The 18,146-nt window shown below is 41.7% G+C and overlaps 1 protein-coding gene across 1 annotated transcript in view; it reads right to left on the bottom strand.

Moving 5' to 3' along the window:
* Window positions 1–18,146, bottom strand: part of LOC102458814 (uncharacterized) — a 492,720-nt gene that overhangs the window by 269,522 nt on the left and 205,052 nt on the right. The window contains exons 3-4 of the mRNA XM_075919824.1: window positions 15,395–15,559; window positions 13,987–14,086 (exon numbers count right to left, since the gene is read on the bottom strand). The gene's annotated coding sequence lies outside the window, so the exon portion shown is untranslated. The remainder of the gene's footprint in view (window positions 1–13,986; window positions 14,087–15,394; window positions 15,560–18,146) is intronic.

Raw genomic sequence — 18,146 nt, 5'->3', positions numbered from 1 at the left:
CACTTGACACACCCTGTGAGGAATAGCAAAGAGAGGGATCATCAGTACATGGAGGCAAAAATGGGTCTTACTAAATCTCTGTTGTGTTCAGCAACTTCACCCCCTCCCAGGAGGTCAGAGCGCTTTCATTTGGAGGTAAGGAGATTTAGGGGCTAGTATTATGGAAAGGACTCATCCAGAGCAACAGCAAGTCACAGCAGACCTGGGAGTGGCACCCAGGAGTCCCACTTCTAATCAGGGTTTTGCCAGCTTTTGCCAGTTTCACGAGGAAAATAAACAGAATTCACTTTTTTGTCTGTGCAGGTTTTGCATTTTTTACAAGGAACTTCTTTTGTAGAAGCAGACAATAGGTCTTGTCACTTAAGTAGGAAAATGGGAATTCTTGGTTAGCTCTGTATTTGTCTTCTTCATCAACTATTTCTGAATTTTCCTCACAATTTTCATCTGGCCTTATGTGATGTGATTTAGTGATGTGTATATAACTCTAAGGATGAAATCCTAACCTCATTGACTTCAATGGTGCCAGGATTTTACCCTTATTTTTGACTGCATGTACCAACTAAAGACCATTGATCAACTACAATGTCACAATATTTTCAAAAAGTTTACATTTCTTCAGAAATTAAATAACCCATAAAAACATTCAACTAGGAGCCATATTCTGAAAACATATATACATAATATGTTATAATGTCTACATGAATAGTTATCCATCTGTTCAGTTAGCCTAGCCTAGTGATTAGTCCATGAAAGGAACTGTTTTACCTTCCTACCTCATGTTAAAAAGCTTCATAAAGGCAATGACAGCACTGCTAAATTAAGTATACTTCGGGCTAATTTTATGTTTTTATCACAATACTAGGGAAGTATTAGGAAGTTATTATTTTGTCAGCTCCTCTTTCGTTTGTTGTTCTGTGCCCAATAATCAGCATAATGACCTGGGACTCCAGAGTCTGGACTAGAAACTACTGGGACTGTCCAGGGTCCGTGACAGGTCTCATCACAGGAGATGATACAACCATACTGTGATGTTAGCACTTCATGCCCAGCTGCTACCTGGAAGGCCTATAATGCTCTGACCAGTCCAGAAGAGCAAATTGAGCCTCTGGAAACTGATGAAAAATCACTCCAAAGAAGGATTATGTGGAGGAGGAGGAGCAGCAAGTGGGGCTACAAAGAAACAAGCCTAAGGGGTGAAGACAAAGCCGTGTTTGATTCCTCCATGGAGAAGGAGAAGAAGCACAAGGTGAGGAAAAGGTGGAAGAGAAGGCCCAATGAACTGTGTTGTGGAAGACAGAAAGGAACCAAATGGGATCATCCTACCAACCTCAATGAGGAGGAGGTTTCAAGGGATCCTGCCAGGGAGCTGGTGGGGGGAACAATGATGAGCCCAAAGGGAGTACATTAAGGCTATGTCTAGACTGCAGGCCTGTTTTGGAAGAACCTTTTTCCTGAAGAGATCTTCTGAAAAAACTTCTTCCGAAAGAGAGCGTCCACACACAAAAGCACATCGAAAAAGCAATCTGCTTTTTCGAAAGATAGCATCCACACTGAATGGACGCTATCTCACATTTAAGCTGCGATTACTATGGACAGAGTGGCCACCAGGGCACATGTGCTTTTTCCTCTTTCCTCTTCTTTCAAAAGAACTCCTTCTTCCCCAGCCACACATGCCTTTTTCTAAAATAACTCTCTGAAAAATCCCTCTGTTCTTTCGATTTACTTTCGGAAGAATACAATTGCAGTGTGGACGTAACTCAGGTTTTATCGGGAAAACAGCCATTTTCCAACAAAACTCTGTAGTGTAGACATACCCATTATGCTAAGTTGACTGTAGAAGGGGTGTCATAAGAGATATCACAAAGGAGGAAGGCTACAAAGATGAGTCATGGGGGATCCTGCCAAGGACAAAGAGGAAGAGGAATCAGGAGTGATCAAGAAGAGTATAATGACAACTTACAGCCAACAAAATAAAAGAGGATCAGTAAAGGGATGCAGCTGAGGAGGAGTTGCAAGAGATCACAGCAAACAAAAAGGTGGCTGAGTAGTCAAAAGGAATCCTGCCAAAGAGGATGCACAAGAAGGTCCCCAATGGATTGCATTCTGTGGGAGATGGAAAAGGATCCACAAAAGTTGTCACCAAGGTTCAAATTGAAGAGGAACCACTAGAAATAATACCTTACAAGAGATGGAGAAGACCCATGAGAAACTGCCAAGTAACTGGATGAAAAGAAGCCCAGAGAGCATACACTGAGGAAAAGGAAGACAATGTGTTGCAAGAGATCCTGCTAAGGATGAAGTTGTCAAGGTACTGTGAGGACTTTAACCTTGTGGGAAAAGGAAAAGGACTCCAGAGGAGTTGTACTGAGGAGATGGACGAAGAGAGGGTTTTTCAAAATTTGGGTTAATTCTACATCAAAATGCAACCACATTTGCCAAAACCACCTTGATCAATCAAAAAATGTGTTCATGAAACACTGAAAGATGTTGCCCAAAATAAAATGTGAAACTGGCATTCACTGAATAGCAGCTCTGAGGAGTCCAGAGAGCAGCCAAAAGACGTAGTTCAGAGGGATAGAAATAGGGTGGAACAGCTTCCTGGAGAACAAGAATGACTATTTTAAATTGGATTCAGAATCATGTAATATATCAGCAGAGGTGACAGAATATGAAGGTTTTTTCTGGAGTAAGAATAATCTGGTCACAACTTCCAGATCTCCTGAATTTTAGGAATTAGAGATATAGCAAAAGCAAAGAGAATTGTCCATGTTGACGTACAAAGTGAATAAACCATGATTTTAATTGCAATGGGGCAGAGATCAAGATAAAAAAAATGCCAGCAATATTTGGTGTTAGCATTGTGACAAATGTAAAGCAGACTTTCTTTTTACATCATCAGCAATCAATGTAGCACAATACTCTGGAGTAGCCAAGATATGTCTGAGGGAGTTACATTCAGGGCAGAGTCAATATAAAGTGATGGGATTTGTAAATTTGTTGCCCTTGCCTGAGTTAATTAGTTTTACATAGAAAAAATAACATCTGCAATCACATTTCTGTATTGCTATTTTGATGCTCTGGTAGCAGAGCCAGTGCATGTCCATCTTTCCACATTGGAAATCACACCTCCCTACTGTTGCATAGGCTTAACTTAAGCCACATCTGGCCTCATTTGCAACCATTTCTTTTGCCTTTTCAGCACTTTGGCTTGTTTTGCAAAGTGAGAGAAGTGGCAATCAGAGGTGGCTAATGAATCATTTTGACCTTTTGGGGGGATTTTATGAAGGTCACCAAGACCTGTAAGTCAAGGTCCAAGAAAAGTTTAAACAGCTCCAAAAGAGAATAATTGGTATATACAGTAGAGTTGGCCACTTAAATCAGGAGGACCCAAAGAAGAAAAAGGGATTGCGTTTAGAAAGAGACAGGGAACAAATGAATGTAACCAAAGTAGTTGGGGAAAGGACTGGAATGGTCAGAAGTTGTGCAGGAGAGTGTGTTATCTAGTCATCCACTTTTATAATGGGATGAGTTTTATGTTGTGACAGCCCAACAGGTAAGCGACAGAAAGCTCAAGTCACCAGCTAAAGCTTATAAACTTCAGCTTTCCTGTGGGACTTTTTCTGTGCTGCCACTCTTAGTGCAACAGATTTTTTTTTTTTTACACTTCCTATTAGGTTTTCTTCCTGCTGGTTTCTGAGGATGATTCCCTGAAGGCAGATGTGAGCCCTTGCCCTTGTTAACTGCTTTCAAAATATTGTTACTATTGTCAGTAACTGTACTATTTACTGGGGGTGCATGGGGTGTTCAGGGAGGGGTAGCACCTCTGATGTACGGGCATGTCATGTCCTTTTAGGGCAGCTCGTCCACCTTTGGTCCCCACTTGTCACTCAACTCTCACCTGTGGCTCCTAGTAGCTGTAGCATGTGCAGCGGCCACACCCCGGGCAACAGCTTCGACAGGCTGGCTAAACCAGGTTGAGAGTAGCCGTCGGGTCATCGACCTTCGGTGAGATAGGGACTTGTCTATCCCGAGCATGTGAAGACAGACTCCGGCGGATCGAGCGGATGAGACCTACTAGAATAGGACCAACGGTCATGAAGGTGGTTTCTGCAAGCGATGTGGTACGCTAAGAGCACGGCAAGACATGAAAGATGCCCTGGTCAACCACTGCGCCCAGCCCATCTCCAACCGTCTCGACATTAGTCCTGCCATTGGAGTAAGATGGAATCTGGGAAGAGAGAGTGAGGCTGACTATGCGCACCTCTCCCTCACTTTAATCCAATTCACGCGCAAGTCTTGACATCTCGACATCTCCTAAGTCCTGTGGCGACGGGCGAGCGACGAAGCAGCAGGTGTGGATACACTGGGAGCTGTAGCCGCGGACCTGCACACAGGCGGCTCAGGTCTAATGGTTGTCTTCTTGCTGGTGGAAGCAACAGCTGGATTCGGCGTCTACCTGAGTGACTGAGCAGCCCTCTTTAGGATTGCACTGCTCACCTCCGTAGTAAGAGGAAGGGGCTAGAAAAGGTGCCCTGAACATTGTTTGCTTCATAGAACCCTGGCCAGCTTACTGCGGCTGGAGGGGATCCCATCTCATGCGGTCGAACAATAAAATTTCGAACAAAATGCAAGGTGACACCACTCACTATTGGCACATGGAACGTACGCACGCTTCAGGACAACCCTTCAGCAGACCGACCAGAAAGAAGAACAGCCCTGGTTGCCAGAGAGCTCACAAGATTTAACATCGATATTGCGGCACTGTGTGAAACTCGTCTAGCAAATGAAGGTCAGCTCATGGAAACAGGAGGTGGTTACACATTCTTCTGGCGTGGACGCAGCAGTGACGAACGTCGTGAATCTGGAGTTGGCTTTGCGGTTAAGAATCATCTTGTCCGCAAACTTACCAGTCTTCCCAAGGGCGTGAATGACCGACTCATGACACTGCATCTTCCACTACCGAGAGGAAAGCAAGCCACACTGATCAGCGCTTACGCGCCCACAATGACGAATCCGGATGAAGTAAAGGACAAGTTTTATGAAGATCTCGATGCCCTACTCTCATCCGTGAAGCGCACTGACAGGCTGATTCTACTTGGCGATTTCAACGCGAGAGTAGGATCTGATCACACTGCCTGGGATGGCGTCACTGGAAAAAATGGAATCGGTAAATGTAACAGCAATGGCCTACTATTACTGAAGACATGTGCGGCTCATGATTTGATCATCACCAATATCATCTTCCGCCTGCCCACTCGCAAAAAGACGTCCTGGATGCACCCACGCTCTAAGCACTGGCATCTCATTGATTATGTCATTGTGTGGAGGAAAGACAGACAGGATGTAAGGGTGACCAAGGCCATGCCGAGTGCTGACTGTTGGACTGACCACAGACTTATCTCCAAATTAAGCTTTCGCATCAAGCCAAAGAGACGTCCGCAGGGAAACAAAGCTGTGATGAAAAAGATCAATGTCAGTAGACTGAGGAACCCCAACACAGCAACTTTACTAGCAGAAGATCTTGGCAACCAACTTTTAGAGCTGCAATTAGAGGAAAATGCTGAGAAGGACTGGGAACGCTTCCGGGATATTGTGCACTCTTCTGCACTAAAGGTTCTTGGACCCTCACACAGGAAACAGCAGGACTGGTTTGATGAAAACGATGAAGAGATCAAGGCCATACTCGCTGAAAAGCATCGCCTTCACCGTGCTCACCAGAATGACCCATCGTCAACAGCTAAGAAAAATGCCTTCAACAACATTCGCAGGATCGTACAGAACAAGCTTCGTAAGATGCAGGACTCCTGGTTGAGTGCCAAAGCAGATGAAATCCAGAAGTTTTCTGATAGAAACGATGCCAAACGGTTCTACGAAGCCCTTAGATCCTTGTATGGACCTCAGCCCTCAGGGAGTTCCCCTCTACTGGACTCAGATGGTGCAACTCTCATTACTGAGAAGGCTCTGATTTTACAGCGTTGGGCTGAGCACTTCCAATCCGTACTGAACCGCCCATCTTCCATCAATAACGAGGCGATTGATAGAATGCCCCAGGCGGATATCAACCACAGCCTGGATGTCTCACCATCAGAGACTGAAACCTTACAGGCCATCAGCCAGCTGTCCAGTGGCAAGGCCCCAGGATCTGATGCGATTCCAGCGGAAGTCTATAAGGGTGGTGGTGCAGTGCTTGTCAACAAACTCACTCAGCTGTTCCAGTCCTTCTGGAATCAAGGATCTATTCCTCAGGAACTGAAAGACGCGTCTATCGTACACCTCTACAAGAGGAAAGGAAATCGACAAGTTTGCGATAATCATAGAGGAATATCACTGCTTTCCATCGCAGGTAAGATCCTTGCACGAGTGTTGCTGAATCGTCTGATTAACCACCTGGAACAGGGTTTATTACCCGAGACACAGTGCGGCTTCCGCAAAGAGCGTGGCACGGTGGATATGATCTTCGCAGCCCGACAGCTTCAAGAGAAGTGTCAAGAGCAGAATTGTGAACTGTACACCACCTTCGTGGATCTCACCAAGGCTTTTGACACTGTCAGTCGCGAAGGTCTGTGGCGCATCATGTCGAAGTTTGGGTGCCCTGACAGATTCATCTTGATGGTACGTCAGTTCCACGACGGCATGACGGCTCGTGTTTTGGATGATGGAGAAGCTTCAGAGGCCTTTCCCGTCACAAACGGCGTCAAGCAAGGGTGTGTGCTGGCACCGACCCTGTTCAGCATAATGTTTTCAGCCATGCTGTCAGACGCCTTTCAGAACAGTTCCTTGGGAATCAGACTGAGATACAGGACCGATGGGAAACTGTTTAACCTGCGAAGACTCCAGGCTGTCACCAAGATAAAGGAGACTGTGTTACGAGATCTCCTTTTTGCTGATGACTGCGCCCTGAATGCTGGATCAGAGCAGGAAATGCAAGCCAGCATGGACAAATTTGCAGCAGCATGCGACAACTTCGGCCTTCTCATCAACACAAAGAAAACCGAAGTGATGTACCAGCCAGCTCCAAAAGCTCAGCATCAAGTGCCCACCATCACAGTGAAGGGACAAAAGCTGCAAGCAGTGGACCAATTTACATATCTTGGCAGCACCCTCTCCCGCTCAGTGACAATTGACATCGAGGTCAACTGCAGAGTCGCCAAGGCAAGCTCTGCATTCGGCAGACTGTTGACCAAAGTGTGGGACCGCCGTGGAATAAGCCTTGTTACAAAGCTTAAAGTCTATCGAGCAGTAGTGTTAACTACCCTGATGTACGCCAGTGAGACTTGGACTGTATACAGGAGGCACGCTAGGCAACTGAACCACTTCCACACGATTTTCCTCCGCAGACTTCTGAGGATCCGGTGGCAGGATAAGGTGCCAGACACAGAAGTCCTTTCTAGAGCAGGTCTGCCGTCAGTTTACACCCTGCTGATGAAAGCTCAGACACGCTGGGCAGGCCATGTTGCAAGGATGCCAGATCATCGCATCCCTAAACAGCTCTTCTATGGTGAGCTGTTTCAAGGGAAGCGATCGCACGGGGGACAAAAGAAGCGATACAAAGATACCCTTAAAGCCTCTCTCAAGTCCCTGGATATTGACACCACCTCCTGGGAGACCCTGGCACAAGACCGATCAACATGGCACACGCTGATCTACCAAGGCTGTCAAACATCTGAAGCCAGAAGGACAACCATAGCACAAGAGAAGCGAGCACTCCGTAAAGCCAGAGTTGCAAAAGCTGCAACAGTGGTGCCCACACATGTCTGCCCGACCTGTGGTAGAACATTCCGTGCCCGTATCGGCCTTATCAGCCATTTGCGGACACACCATGAACAGTCCATAACCCGTTAGATGTCAAGGTCCTCTTCGAATACGATGGACGAACAACAACTATTTACTGACCTGCTCCTGGAGTTCAGTCAAAATATTTCGTGGATTTGTACTTCTTAGTGGAGCTACAAATTCTGAGTACCACTTACCTGCTGTAGCGGTGAGTTACCTTAGTAAATAAGTACTGGGCAAAGTTGGCAAAGGGTCTTACCCTACCAAGTCAAGAGCACCTGCAGGTATAACAATTTCGCTTGAAGTACTGGGTGCTCTTCACCTCTACGAATTTGCCCCAAGAGAGGCTGCAAGAGTATTTAGCCCAATTTATGCCCACACACTGAGCTGGTGTGGAATGAATTTCATACAGTCACACTAAAGCAAGCACCCAAACCACATGGATGAAAATTTCATTTCATTGCTTTAAACTCAGGCTGAATGTTTCAGAAAACTGAAGGTAGGAAAACTATATTCAGATGTGAGGGATCATGCCTGGTTAAAATGTAAAGGTAGTGGGGAGATGGGATACCCAAGATTAATCTAAATATTATTTGTCGTAAATGTGCTATAGTGATTTCACAATGAGAGACCTGCAGTAGCTAATCACCACCTCTTTTCAGGGACCCCTTGAGAAACTCTTATCTGTGCTAGGTGTCAGTATGACATTGGGAGAAAGAGACTCAGATGGACTGAGCAGGACTAGTTACCTTTTCACTGGGCAAGATTTTCATTGGAAGGATACTACACACGCTCATTTAGATATTCTGAAAGTACTGCTAGCACTCCAGGTGGAGCAGCCTTTCATTCTCATAGGATTTGTTGGACTAGACTCTCTTCATGGCAGGGACTGTCTGTTTACAAGTGTGTAGTCCCTAGCATAAGGGGGCCCATATGTAGCACTGTAGTTTAAATAATTTATTGACTTATTATTACATGTGGGGCCAGAACACGTAGTACATGGTGGAATGCACTGTAATAGGAATACTACCAAAAGTAATCTGGCTAGAGGCTATTTTAATGATACAGGCTAGACGTTGGCTAAATCTACCAGAACAAAAAGTTGATACAATATATTTGTGTCCTTAATTCCTGATATTTTAAATTTCAGTTATGCAAGCCAACACTAAATATTATAAGATAAATAAAGCTGCTTTTTATTCATCCAAGTTAGGCTGTGCATGTGTGTTAATTTCAGTATAGAGGCAGAAAGACAGGAATTTACTGTGAGATTTTAACCCTATAAATAATGGTTTCATTAAGAACCATATATGACTCCACAGAGAACTTTAAATATTAAGATTGGCAATAAAATCATTAGTTGTTCCAAGTTATTCAGCATATCACAGAAACCTAAAAAGCTAATGACCGTTAGTTAAGAGCCCAATTCAGATGGACCAATATGCTGACTGGTTCATTACAAACTGGACTGGAAATGGCACATCACTGTGGTGAACAGTCTTACAATGGCAGACAATGGGCCACTTTACTTGCATAGCTTTTCAATCATTAATTTCTAGGTCACAGACAAAACACTTTGTGAATGCTAAGACAATTGAGGTTGCAAATACATAGACATTATTTCTAGACCTTTACTACAATATTGTGATCATTTAAAAAAAAATCTATTAGCTCCCAGATTGCAGTCTCGTAGTTTCATAGAACACCTGAAACTTTATAAAAATAGTTCTCTTCTGACAAATATGAGATGACGGTTTTAAAAATTAACAGTCCCTACAAAGCACTAGGACATCAAAATAAAATGTATGACAGCAAACTACCAAGTACTTGCTTAAGAGTATTGCTGAGTGGGAGTCTTAATGATGAAATTGCCACCACAGCTCTTCAATGACTCTACAACAAAATCCTCAGCTGTGCTCAACTTGCATTCAACATAGCTTGGGGGTTCAACATCGATAACATCTTAACACCTTTATGCTTAGTTCCAGAGCCACCTGGGAACTGATTTGACTCCTTGCACAATTTATAGTTGCCTCAATATTGCCTCATGTGCAATGGCCACCAAGGGGCTGTTCCAGCCACCTGGGATTGCCCAAGCTGCAACATTCCAAAAAAGTCTCCTTCCCCTCACCATGTCCCTGACACACCCTCTATTCTGGTTCCAGCAAAGGGGATGAGGACAGATGTAGTGCAACTGGCTATTCACCACCTAGGAATTCCCCTAGGCTGGAAGAATCCCTAACTAGCCAGTTAAACTGGCTTTGCACCTGCGCTGGGTCACGAGGTCATGCAAAGCAAGTGGCTCAGGAACCAGAAACCTGTAAATAAAGTAGCTAGGAGGCCCTCCTGTCCCACAAGGAACTGGTAGGGTGTTAGACTAAATGGCCCTGGTGGTTCCTTCCTCCGTGAATGTGCTCAGCTCCTGGGGTCAACTCAGAACCTCACTGGACTCTGCCCTAAGTGAAAAGGAGATAGAAGAAGTGCAGGGGAGAGAGGTTATATCAGTAGCTGAACATTAGCATTTATGTGAATTTCTATACACTTTTGTCAAGGACAAAACATTTCAAGAAGGAGAATTTTTGAGGGATAGGAATGGATACAGAGATCCGATAGCTGGGTGGGTTTGTGATCCTGGCCTGGGGTGAAGTGAGACTCAAATTCCTGATCTACCCAATATGGAGCAAGTTGAGAAGAGAAAAACTTTGTCATGAATCTGAGAGAGCAGGGATTTGAACCAGGGTCTTCTGACACCACTACCCTAATCAGCAGACTAGCGTTAGTCAGCATCATACACCCCAGATACATTTTTGGAAAAAATTTGGTTTTGTTTCAATATGGAAGAAATCTTAAAACCTACAAAGTTGCTGCAACAACAAAATTATCACTGTCCAGTCACTGCTAAGAAACAACACACTGCAATGTTGACATGTCTAGTGGCAATCACTAGGAGATTATGATGGCAAAACATGCAATGCCATTTATAGAGCAAAAAACAGTTTTTTAGATTGTCACACTTCTAAACAAGGTTTTGCTGGCTTTTGCCAGTTGCGCAAGGAAAATAAACAGCATTCACTTTTTTGTCTGTGCAGGTTTTGCATTTTTTACAAGGAACTTCTTTTGTAGAAGTAGACAGTAGGTCTTGTCATTAAAATAAGAAAATGGGAATTCTTGGTCAGCTCTATATTTGTCGTCTTCATAGACTATTTCTTAATTTTTCTCACTGACATATCAAATTTTCGTCTGGCCTTATGTGATGTGATTTAGTGATGTGTATGTAAACTCTTAAGGATGAAATCCTAACCTCATTGACTTCAATGGTGCCAGGGTTTTACCCTTATTTTTGACTGCATGTACCAACTAAAGACCATTGATCAACTACAATGTCACAATATTTTCAAAAAGTTTACATTTCTTCAGAAATTAAATAACCCATAAAAACATTCAACTAGGAGCCATATTCTGAAAACATATATACATAATACGTTATAATGTCTACATGAATAGTTATCCATCTGTTCAGTTAGCCTAGCCCAGTAATTAGTCCATGAAAGGAACTGTTTTACCTTCCTACCTCATGTTAAAAAGCTTCATAAAGGCAATGACAGCACTACTAAATTAAGTATACTTCGGGCTAATTTTATGTTTTTATCACAATACTAGGGAAGTATTAGGAAGTTATTATTTTGTCAGCTCTCTCATTTAGCAAAGCAGCTTCAATTTATTAACAGTGTGGAGTGTGAATGAATCAATATGTTTCATTGGGCAATGTGTCATTTGTTAATCGGATATTGATGAGATTATTGACGCACAGCTAATTAATCTCAAACCCTGCGCTAGCCTTCATATGTTTCCTTAATTATGTTCTTCGTCTTAGTCTTCTGGCTTTGGCACACAGACGCTGGCTTGTAGACAGTGAGTGAAGGAAGCTGTCAGAGGGTCTTTTCACACATTTACAATCCCTTGGCAGCAAAATTATTTTCCTAGTTGTAAATAGGTATCAAACAGATATTTAATAATATTTGCCAGAAGACTGATATTGATTTGGCAGGAAGTTGCTCCAAATTAGGTTAGCAAAAGAGTCTTGCATCAGAAGAGGAACCCTGAAAGAAAAAGCTAATGAGCATTCAACAACTAGAAACCTATTGTTATCTGAAGTATTGAAACTGGTTTTCTATGGTCATTATATTTGCACTTTCCACTAAAGAAAATTCAAGTACAGGTCTGATATTTTTAGTTCCAACTTTTTTTTTATTAGCCAGTTACGGCAGCAAACCAGTAGCTTTTTGCAAAGAGACCTAAGAGATGGCAGCACAACAATGATTTCACATCTGTCACTGACAGGAGATCACAGAGGAAACTGAATTCGGACTTCAGAAGGAAGGTGGTGGTTACTTCATCTTTTTGGGCACCCCCTGCTGGCTGGTCATATGGAATATGACATGCTGCTAATCATTGCTGGCAGTGATTTACTTACAGGCGACTTACCACTTACAGGCAACTTATGACTGCCTGACTTACAACCCCCCACATTTACAACCATTTTTTTCATGAGAGATAGCTCCTAAAAAACCCCAATTTACATCTGCAGCTTGCATTTATGACGGCGTATGATGCAGACTCCACACATCATCCCAAACCAGGAAACGTACAAAGTCAGTCAGACTCACCAGTCTGCAGCTGCTGCTTGAACCGCATGTGTCTCCACCACATCGGTCTTCACTTTTTAGTTATTTTTGTGCATTATTTGAACTATTTAGTTTAGTTTTCCTCCATTTCTGTAGTCAATTTTGGTATTTTTAGGGTATAAAATGGATTTTCAGGAATGGAACCACCATTTATAACATTGCGCATATGGGAAATAAGGGTTTGACTTATGATGGCTCAACTTATGATGGTTCTCTAGGAACCAATTAGGTCGTAAGTTCAGGGGTCACCTGTATTTCTTCTCATTGAGTAAAATCATGATATTGAGAACACCGTTGTAAGCGGTAAAAAAAAATCTGGGAAAGAATGAAAATGAGATGACAAATTTGCGGACTGTTTGTGGTGTCTACCCTGGCTCTGATCACCTCAAATAATTTATAATCTGCTTTAGGATATCAAAAACTTCTCTAAACATTCCATACATGAATACAAATTAATATATAAAATACATAAATTGATGTAATTAACAGGTGGAAATCCCAATGGGATTTTAACTTAATGAAACTCACATACCTGCTTTGTAGGACTGAGGGTCTTCACTGAAGGTGAGGGAGCAGGGGCTGACAGCACTTGCTTTATATATAAAAATGTCACTACATATCATATTAATGCTCATCCCATTTGGTAATTAAGAGACCTAAAGCACTCTTGCAGGCTGTCCTAAGCAAGGGAGGGAGAGTGTATAAAGTGACCATTCTCCTGCATGCTGGCTTTCCATCGCTTGTGAATACAGAGGGATGGTACAGCCACTGCAGGGTTGCTATGTCTTCCCCCATGCATGTGAGTTGCAACTCAGTGGGAAGAAGTGGCTAGAACAACTTTGTAGACATTCCCAGCATAGTACTCTGGGCACAGGGCAGGGATGACACACAGAATCTCCTTCCTGGACCAGAAGGAAGCTGGAAAGTGGATTCTGACTTTCCCAGTCTGTTTCTGGTTGTACACACTACTCCACATAAAGGGCTTTAGCAAAGCCAAACTGACACCCAATTGGAGTCACTTATACCGAGCAAAAAAGCTGGTCCCCATTAAAAATTACTTAGAAAAAGACCTATTTATTATTATTAATTTTTATTATTCCCACCACCGACACACTCAATAGCCTAGTCTTGTTCCAGAACCCCACAGTGCCTGCCACTGTACAAATATAGAACAAAAAAAAACCCTCCTCCAAGAGCTTACAACCTAAGTCATCTGTGCTCCATTCCATCAAACTGGCTTCTCTTAAAATGCTTGGGGGGAAATGGTGAGATTTGCAGCTTGTCATTAATCATGTAACATAATCAACTTCTTGGGCTGTTGTTACATTTATCCGTATTTACTGTTAATTCGAAATGTACATTTTAATTTGTATAGTTCTGTAAGTGAATATGCATTGGGGTAAGTGCCAACATGGCAAACCTTGGGCCTGAAATGATATTTCTATGTCCAAAGCAGGGACAGAAGAAGTTTTTACTTTCTTGCATGGCCCATACAAAGTACCCAGTTAATCCCATAATAGTTACTCACATCTGTTTTCAGGCCAACTGCTCATTCTCCACGCCCATTCAGTACTTGGACCTTCTGATATGAAAGCCAACTAGCATCAGCTATATGATGATGAAATGGTCTACAAAGAAATGGAAAAAGATTACATCTTAAAAATTCCAAGCAGCGCAAGTGTAATTGTACTCAACTTTAAAAACATGATGTCACTAGTTTACAGAACACATAAGGGACTTCATTTGAAACTATAACTGAAAATTTCAAGATATGTCCACTGGCTAAGCAATTCACGTCTCACTGAGCAATATTTCAGTGTATTTAAAAACTTGCCTTTAAAAACATTACCAAAAATATCCCTTTTTCTACCAGACATAAGAAGCCAACAGTACAATGTCACCAATTATACAGCTAACCATTCTCTGCCAGCCAATCACACACACTCAAATATGGCCCTTATCTTAAAGAATGTGGCTTGCAAAGAAAGGAAATCAATGTCTATTTTGATTCATATTTATAGAAATACTAGTTTAAAAGGATCGATGGCTTCTAAATATGAAGATAATCAGCACTCACTTTGTCAATGACCTTCAACATCATAATAGAATCTGCAGCTGTTCATCAGAGTTTATTATTTCACAAATATTGACCAACAGGTTTACATTGAGGGTTTTTCCTAATACTAGCATTTAAAAAAAATAGATTTCACTTGATATGACAATAGAGAGTAGCAATGATCTGACCTTTCTTTTTTCAGTTTGTTATATATAATCTTTATATAAATTACTAAATGTCTGACCACCACTTTCATGACTAATCAGTAATCTGTTCATTAGAGTGACGTTTATAAAGCTTGACTAAAAACACTACTGCAATCAACTTACAGAAGTAAACCAAAAACCTGTATCTGAAAGGGACAAGAAACAAGTCAACATTTTTTTAAATAGAAGAAAAATAGTTCCATGTAAGTGCAGCCTCTCTATTTACTATCAAAAAGTGTTTCCTTTACAAATGTTAATAATTTTATATGGATAGTTGAAAAACATGATATGCCCCAGTAACATATCCTTAATCATGGTACCTATAATCCATACAAAATCTTACTGGCTACTGATTTTTGCTTCTTACTTCGCTTCTGGCTGAAATCATGCCCATGGTAAGTCATCAAAATTTGAAAATGCTAGAAAGAGGCTCTTATATTTTTTGTCTAAGCACAAGATGGGGTACTAATCCCACCTGTGACAGTGACACTCTTTGTGGCCTTGTGCAAGTCACTTAACCTATGACAATCCAGTTTCTTCATCTCTAAAGTGGAGATGATACTTGCCTGACTCATAATGGTATGATGAAGATTAACCAGATGATGAGCCTTATTCATCTAAACAGTAAACGGTAGCTGTACAGTGCACTTTCTGACACCACAATTTCCCCATACCTTTCTGGAGGGCAAATAGGTTTGCCATTGTCATCCTCCCTTAGCATGCATAGAGAGGGAGCAGCTCAAACTTCTGGTGTGACTCTTGAGAGGCTTGTAGCTGGAAGCTGTCATAATACTGTGTTAGATCAGTCCACCCCCGGCTACCCTTCTGGGATAATAGACCTGATTGAAAAACAACATGACATTTTCATCCTTTCCCCTTCCGCCCCTACCTCTACAAAATTCTGACACAAATTTTCAGTAAGATTTTAAATTTTGCAATATTTCAGTCAGCTCTGCTGGACACTGAGTAGCTCTGGTCTTCAACAGACCACCTGCCACCTCACGCTACAGTATCCCTCTCAGCTCTTCTTGGAGTAGGGATGTTAAATATAGGTTAATTAACTAATCGACTATTTGATTAGTTGATAAATGGAGACCCACAGCCAGATTAAAGCTCTTAATACATTTAGAGCCGCCAGCTCTTAATACATTGAAAAGGCTAAAGTGCAGCAGGGGGGACCTGGCATGAACCAGGAATTAGCTGGCCTGGCTCGCACTGGGTCCCCCCTGCTGCGCTTCTGATTTTTAAATGTATTAAGAGCCAACAGACAGTGGGAGGGGAGGACAACTAGTTGAGGAACTAGTCAACTATCTAATAGGCTTTTGCAAATGCTTATCGGATAGTCAACTAGTCGCTTACATCCCTACCTTGGAGTCTACCTCTCAGGGCACTGAGCCTGGCTTTACACCACAAAAAGCTAATGTAAGCATGAATCTGATCCAATGTTTATAAAGCCTTTAGAAGAGACTATATAGGATAATTGTACACTGTATAGGCAAAACACTATGTACAGTAATTCAGCAGAAAGTCTGTGGGATGTTTTCTGTGCCTAAGGTGCCATGAACAGCAATTTGTTTTAGAATTGCAGCAAAGACAAACATATACACTTAACATTTGGATGCTACAATTTTCATATCCTGAAATAAAATGCCATGCATTCCTCATATTATCTATAGATACTACTGTTTGATATAAAATTGATTTTAGGACTTAAAATAGGGAGTTGAAATCCACGGGCCTGATTCTGCTCTTCTATCATTTTTAGAGCAATATAAATATATTTTTTCTGTAGAGTTCCTCCAAGCTCACACTGGTGTAAATAAGAGAAGAATCGGGCCCAAAGCACACAGTTTTATACAGACAAAGCTCTTTAATACGATCCCACCAAATTTTCCTACAAGCTGCAGTATCTACCCTGCAAATCCTACATTTTCAGAGTCTATTCTACATTTTCTTAATTCTAATTAAACAAATCTTAATCTTGACTTTAATGGCTACAATTATGATTCTTCATTATGTTAAATGTTACTTGCAACATAAGAATAAATTGTATAAACAGCTTAGCTGCAATTGCATGGAGTCTCACTGTACATTACTCATTAACAAGATGTGGGTAGCAGCAATTATAACATTTCCTCCTAATGTCCCCATTTATTGAGTCACAGCAGCAAGCCCCCTTTTCACAACACACACTGATTGAGGATAGCAGCTTTTGTACTTGTGAAGAACAGGCACAGTAACCTGCTGTGTGCCTCTAACTCAGATCGATGAAAGTACACATTAGCTCTTAGCCTCACAGGCCAGAGTTCCTGAAGGTCACAATAGCCATCAGCATCACTGTAGGGCAGAGAAATCATTTCACAAATTGTGAACAAAAACAACGCAACTTGCTTTGCAGTTTGATTATTGTTTATAGATACAGCAAGCCAAGAATTAAAGCATAGCCTTGAGGCAGCGTAATTATTTACAGCTGAAGACTCATATCATTATTAGCATGCTCCTAATTGCTTGAAGTTATATCAATGTTAGTTGATTTAACACATTTTGGATAACATGCATGGAAATTGTTTTCTCTGCACATGGAGAGTCAGTTTCACTATTAGATGGTTTCTTAATTTTTGAGGATTTCTGTCTACCTTTCTAACCATCCTGTGCTTGCCTTTGAAAAAGCTCCTAACACATAATTTTTCCTTTATACTTAAAGTATCACTGGTGTGTTTTGGAGTGTTTCTGCAGGAAGTTACATTTAAATGTAGTTTGACTAAAATTGTAGTTTCGGTTTTGAGTTACAATAATTTCTCTGCCCTATCACTAACTAGAGATTGAATCAAATTTTGCTCCAGGTCATGTGTTTTAATCTTTCTTTTTCCCCATCCTACCTGATTTAAAAGCCTGCTCAAGAATAAGGACCCGAGTCTGTTTCTGTTTGAAGACTATGGGGAAATCCCTATTGATTTCAGTAAAATCTGGATGAGGCCTTAAATACACTAAAAAAATATATCTTTTCTAATACCAATACATCAATCCCTCAATGAAATGGCAAACTAAAATAACAACAATATAATAAATAATAATAATGAAAGACCTAGGAACTGCTTGCCATGTACCACTAGTCAATTGGAAGCTCTCTCATGAGGCTACGTCTACACTGCATCCCTCTTGTGCAAAGTCTATGCAAATGAAGCACAGATTAGCATATTGCTACACTTAATTTGCATAATTAATTAGGGGCCGTTTTTGCGTAAGAGGCTTTTGCAGGAGCCATTCTTCCTCATTTTTTCAGAAAGAACAGCTCTTGCGCAAGAGGCGGTTTTGCGCAAAAACATCTGCTAATTAATTATGCAAATGAAGCGTGGCAATATGCTAATCCATGCTTCATTTGCATAGGCTTTTGCGCAAGAGGGATGCAACGTAGATGTAGCTTCA

This window comes from Pelodiscus sinensis, chromosome 2, assembly GCF_049634645.1.
Source record: "Pelodiscus sinensis isolate JC-2024 chromosome 2, ASM4963464v1, whole genome shotgun sequence".
NCBI classification, from domain to species: domain Eukaryota; kingdom Metazoa; phylum Chordata; order Testudines; family Trionychidae; genus Pelodiscus; species Pelodiscus sinensis.
This window is presented reverse-complemented; position numbering and strand designations above follow the sequence as displayed.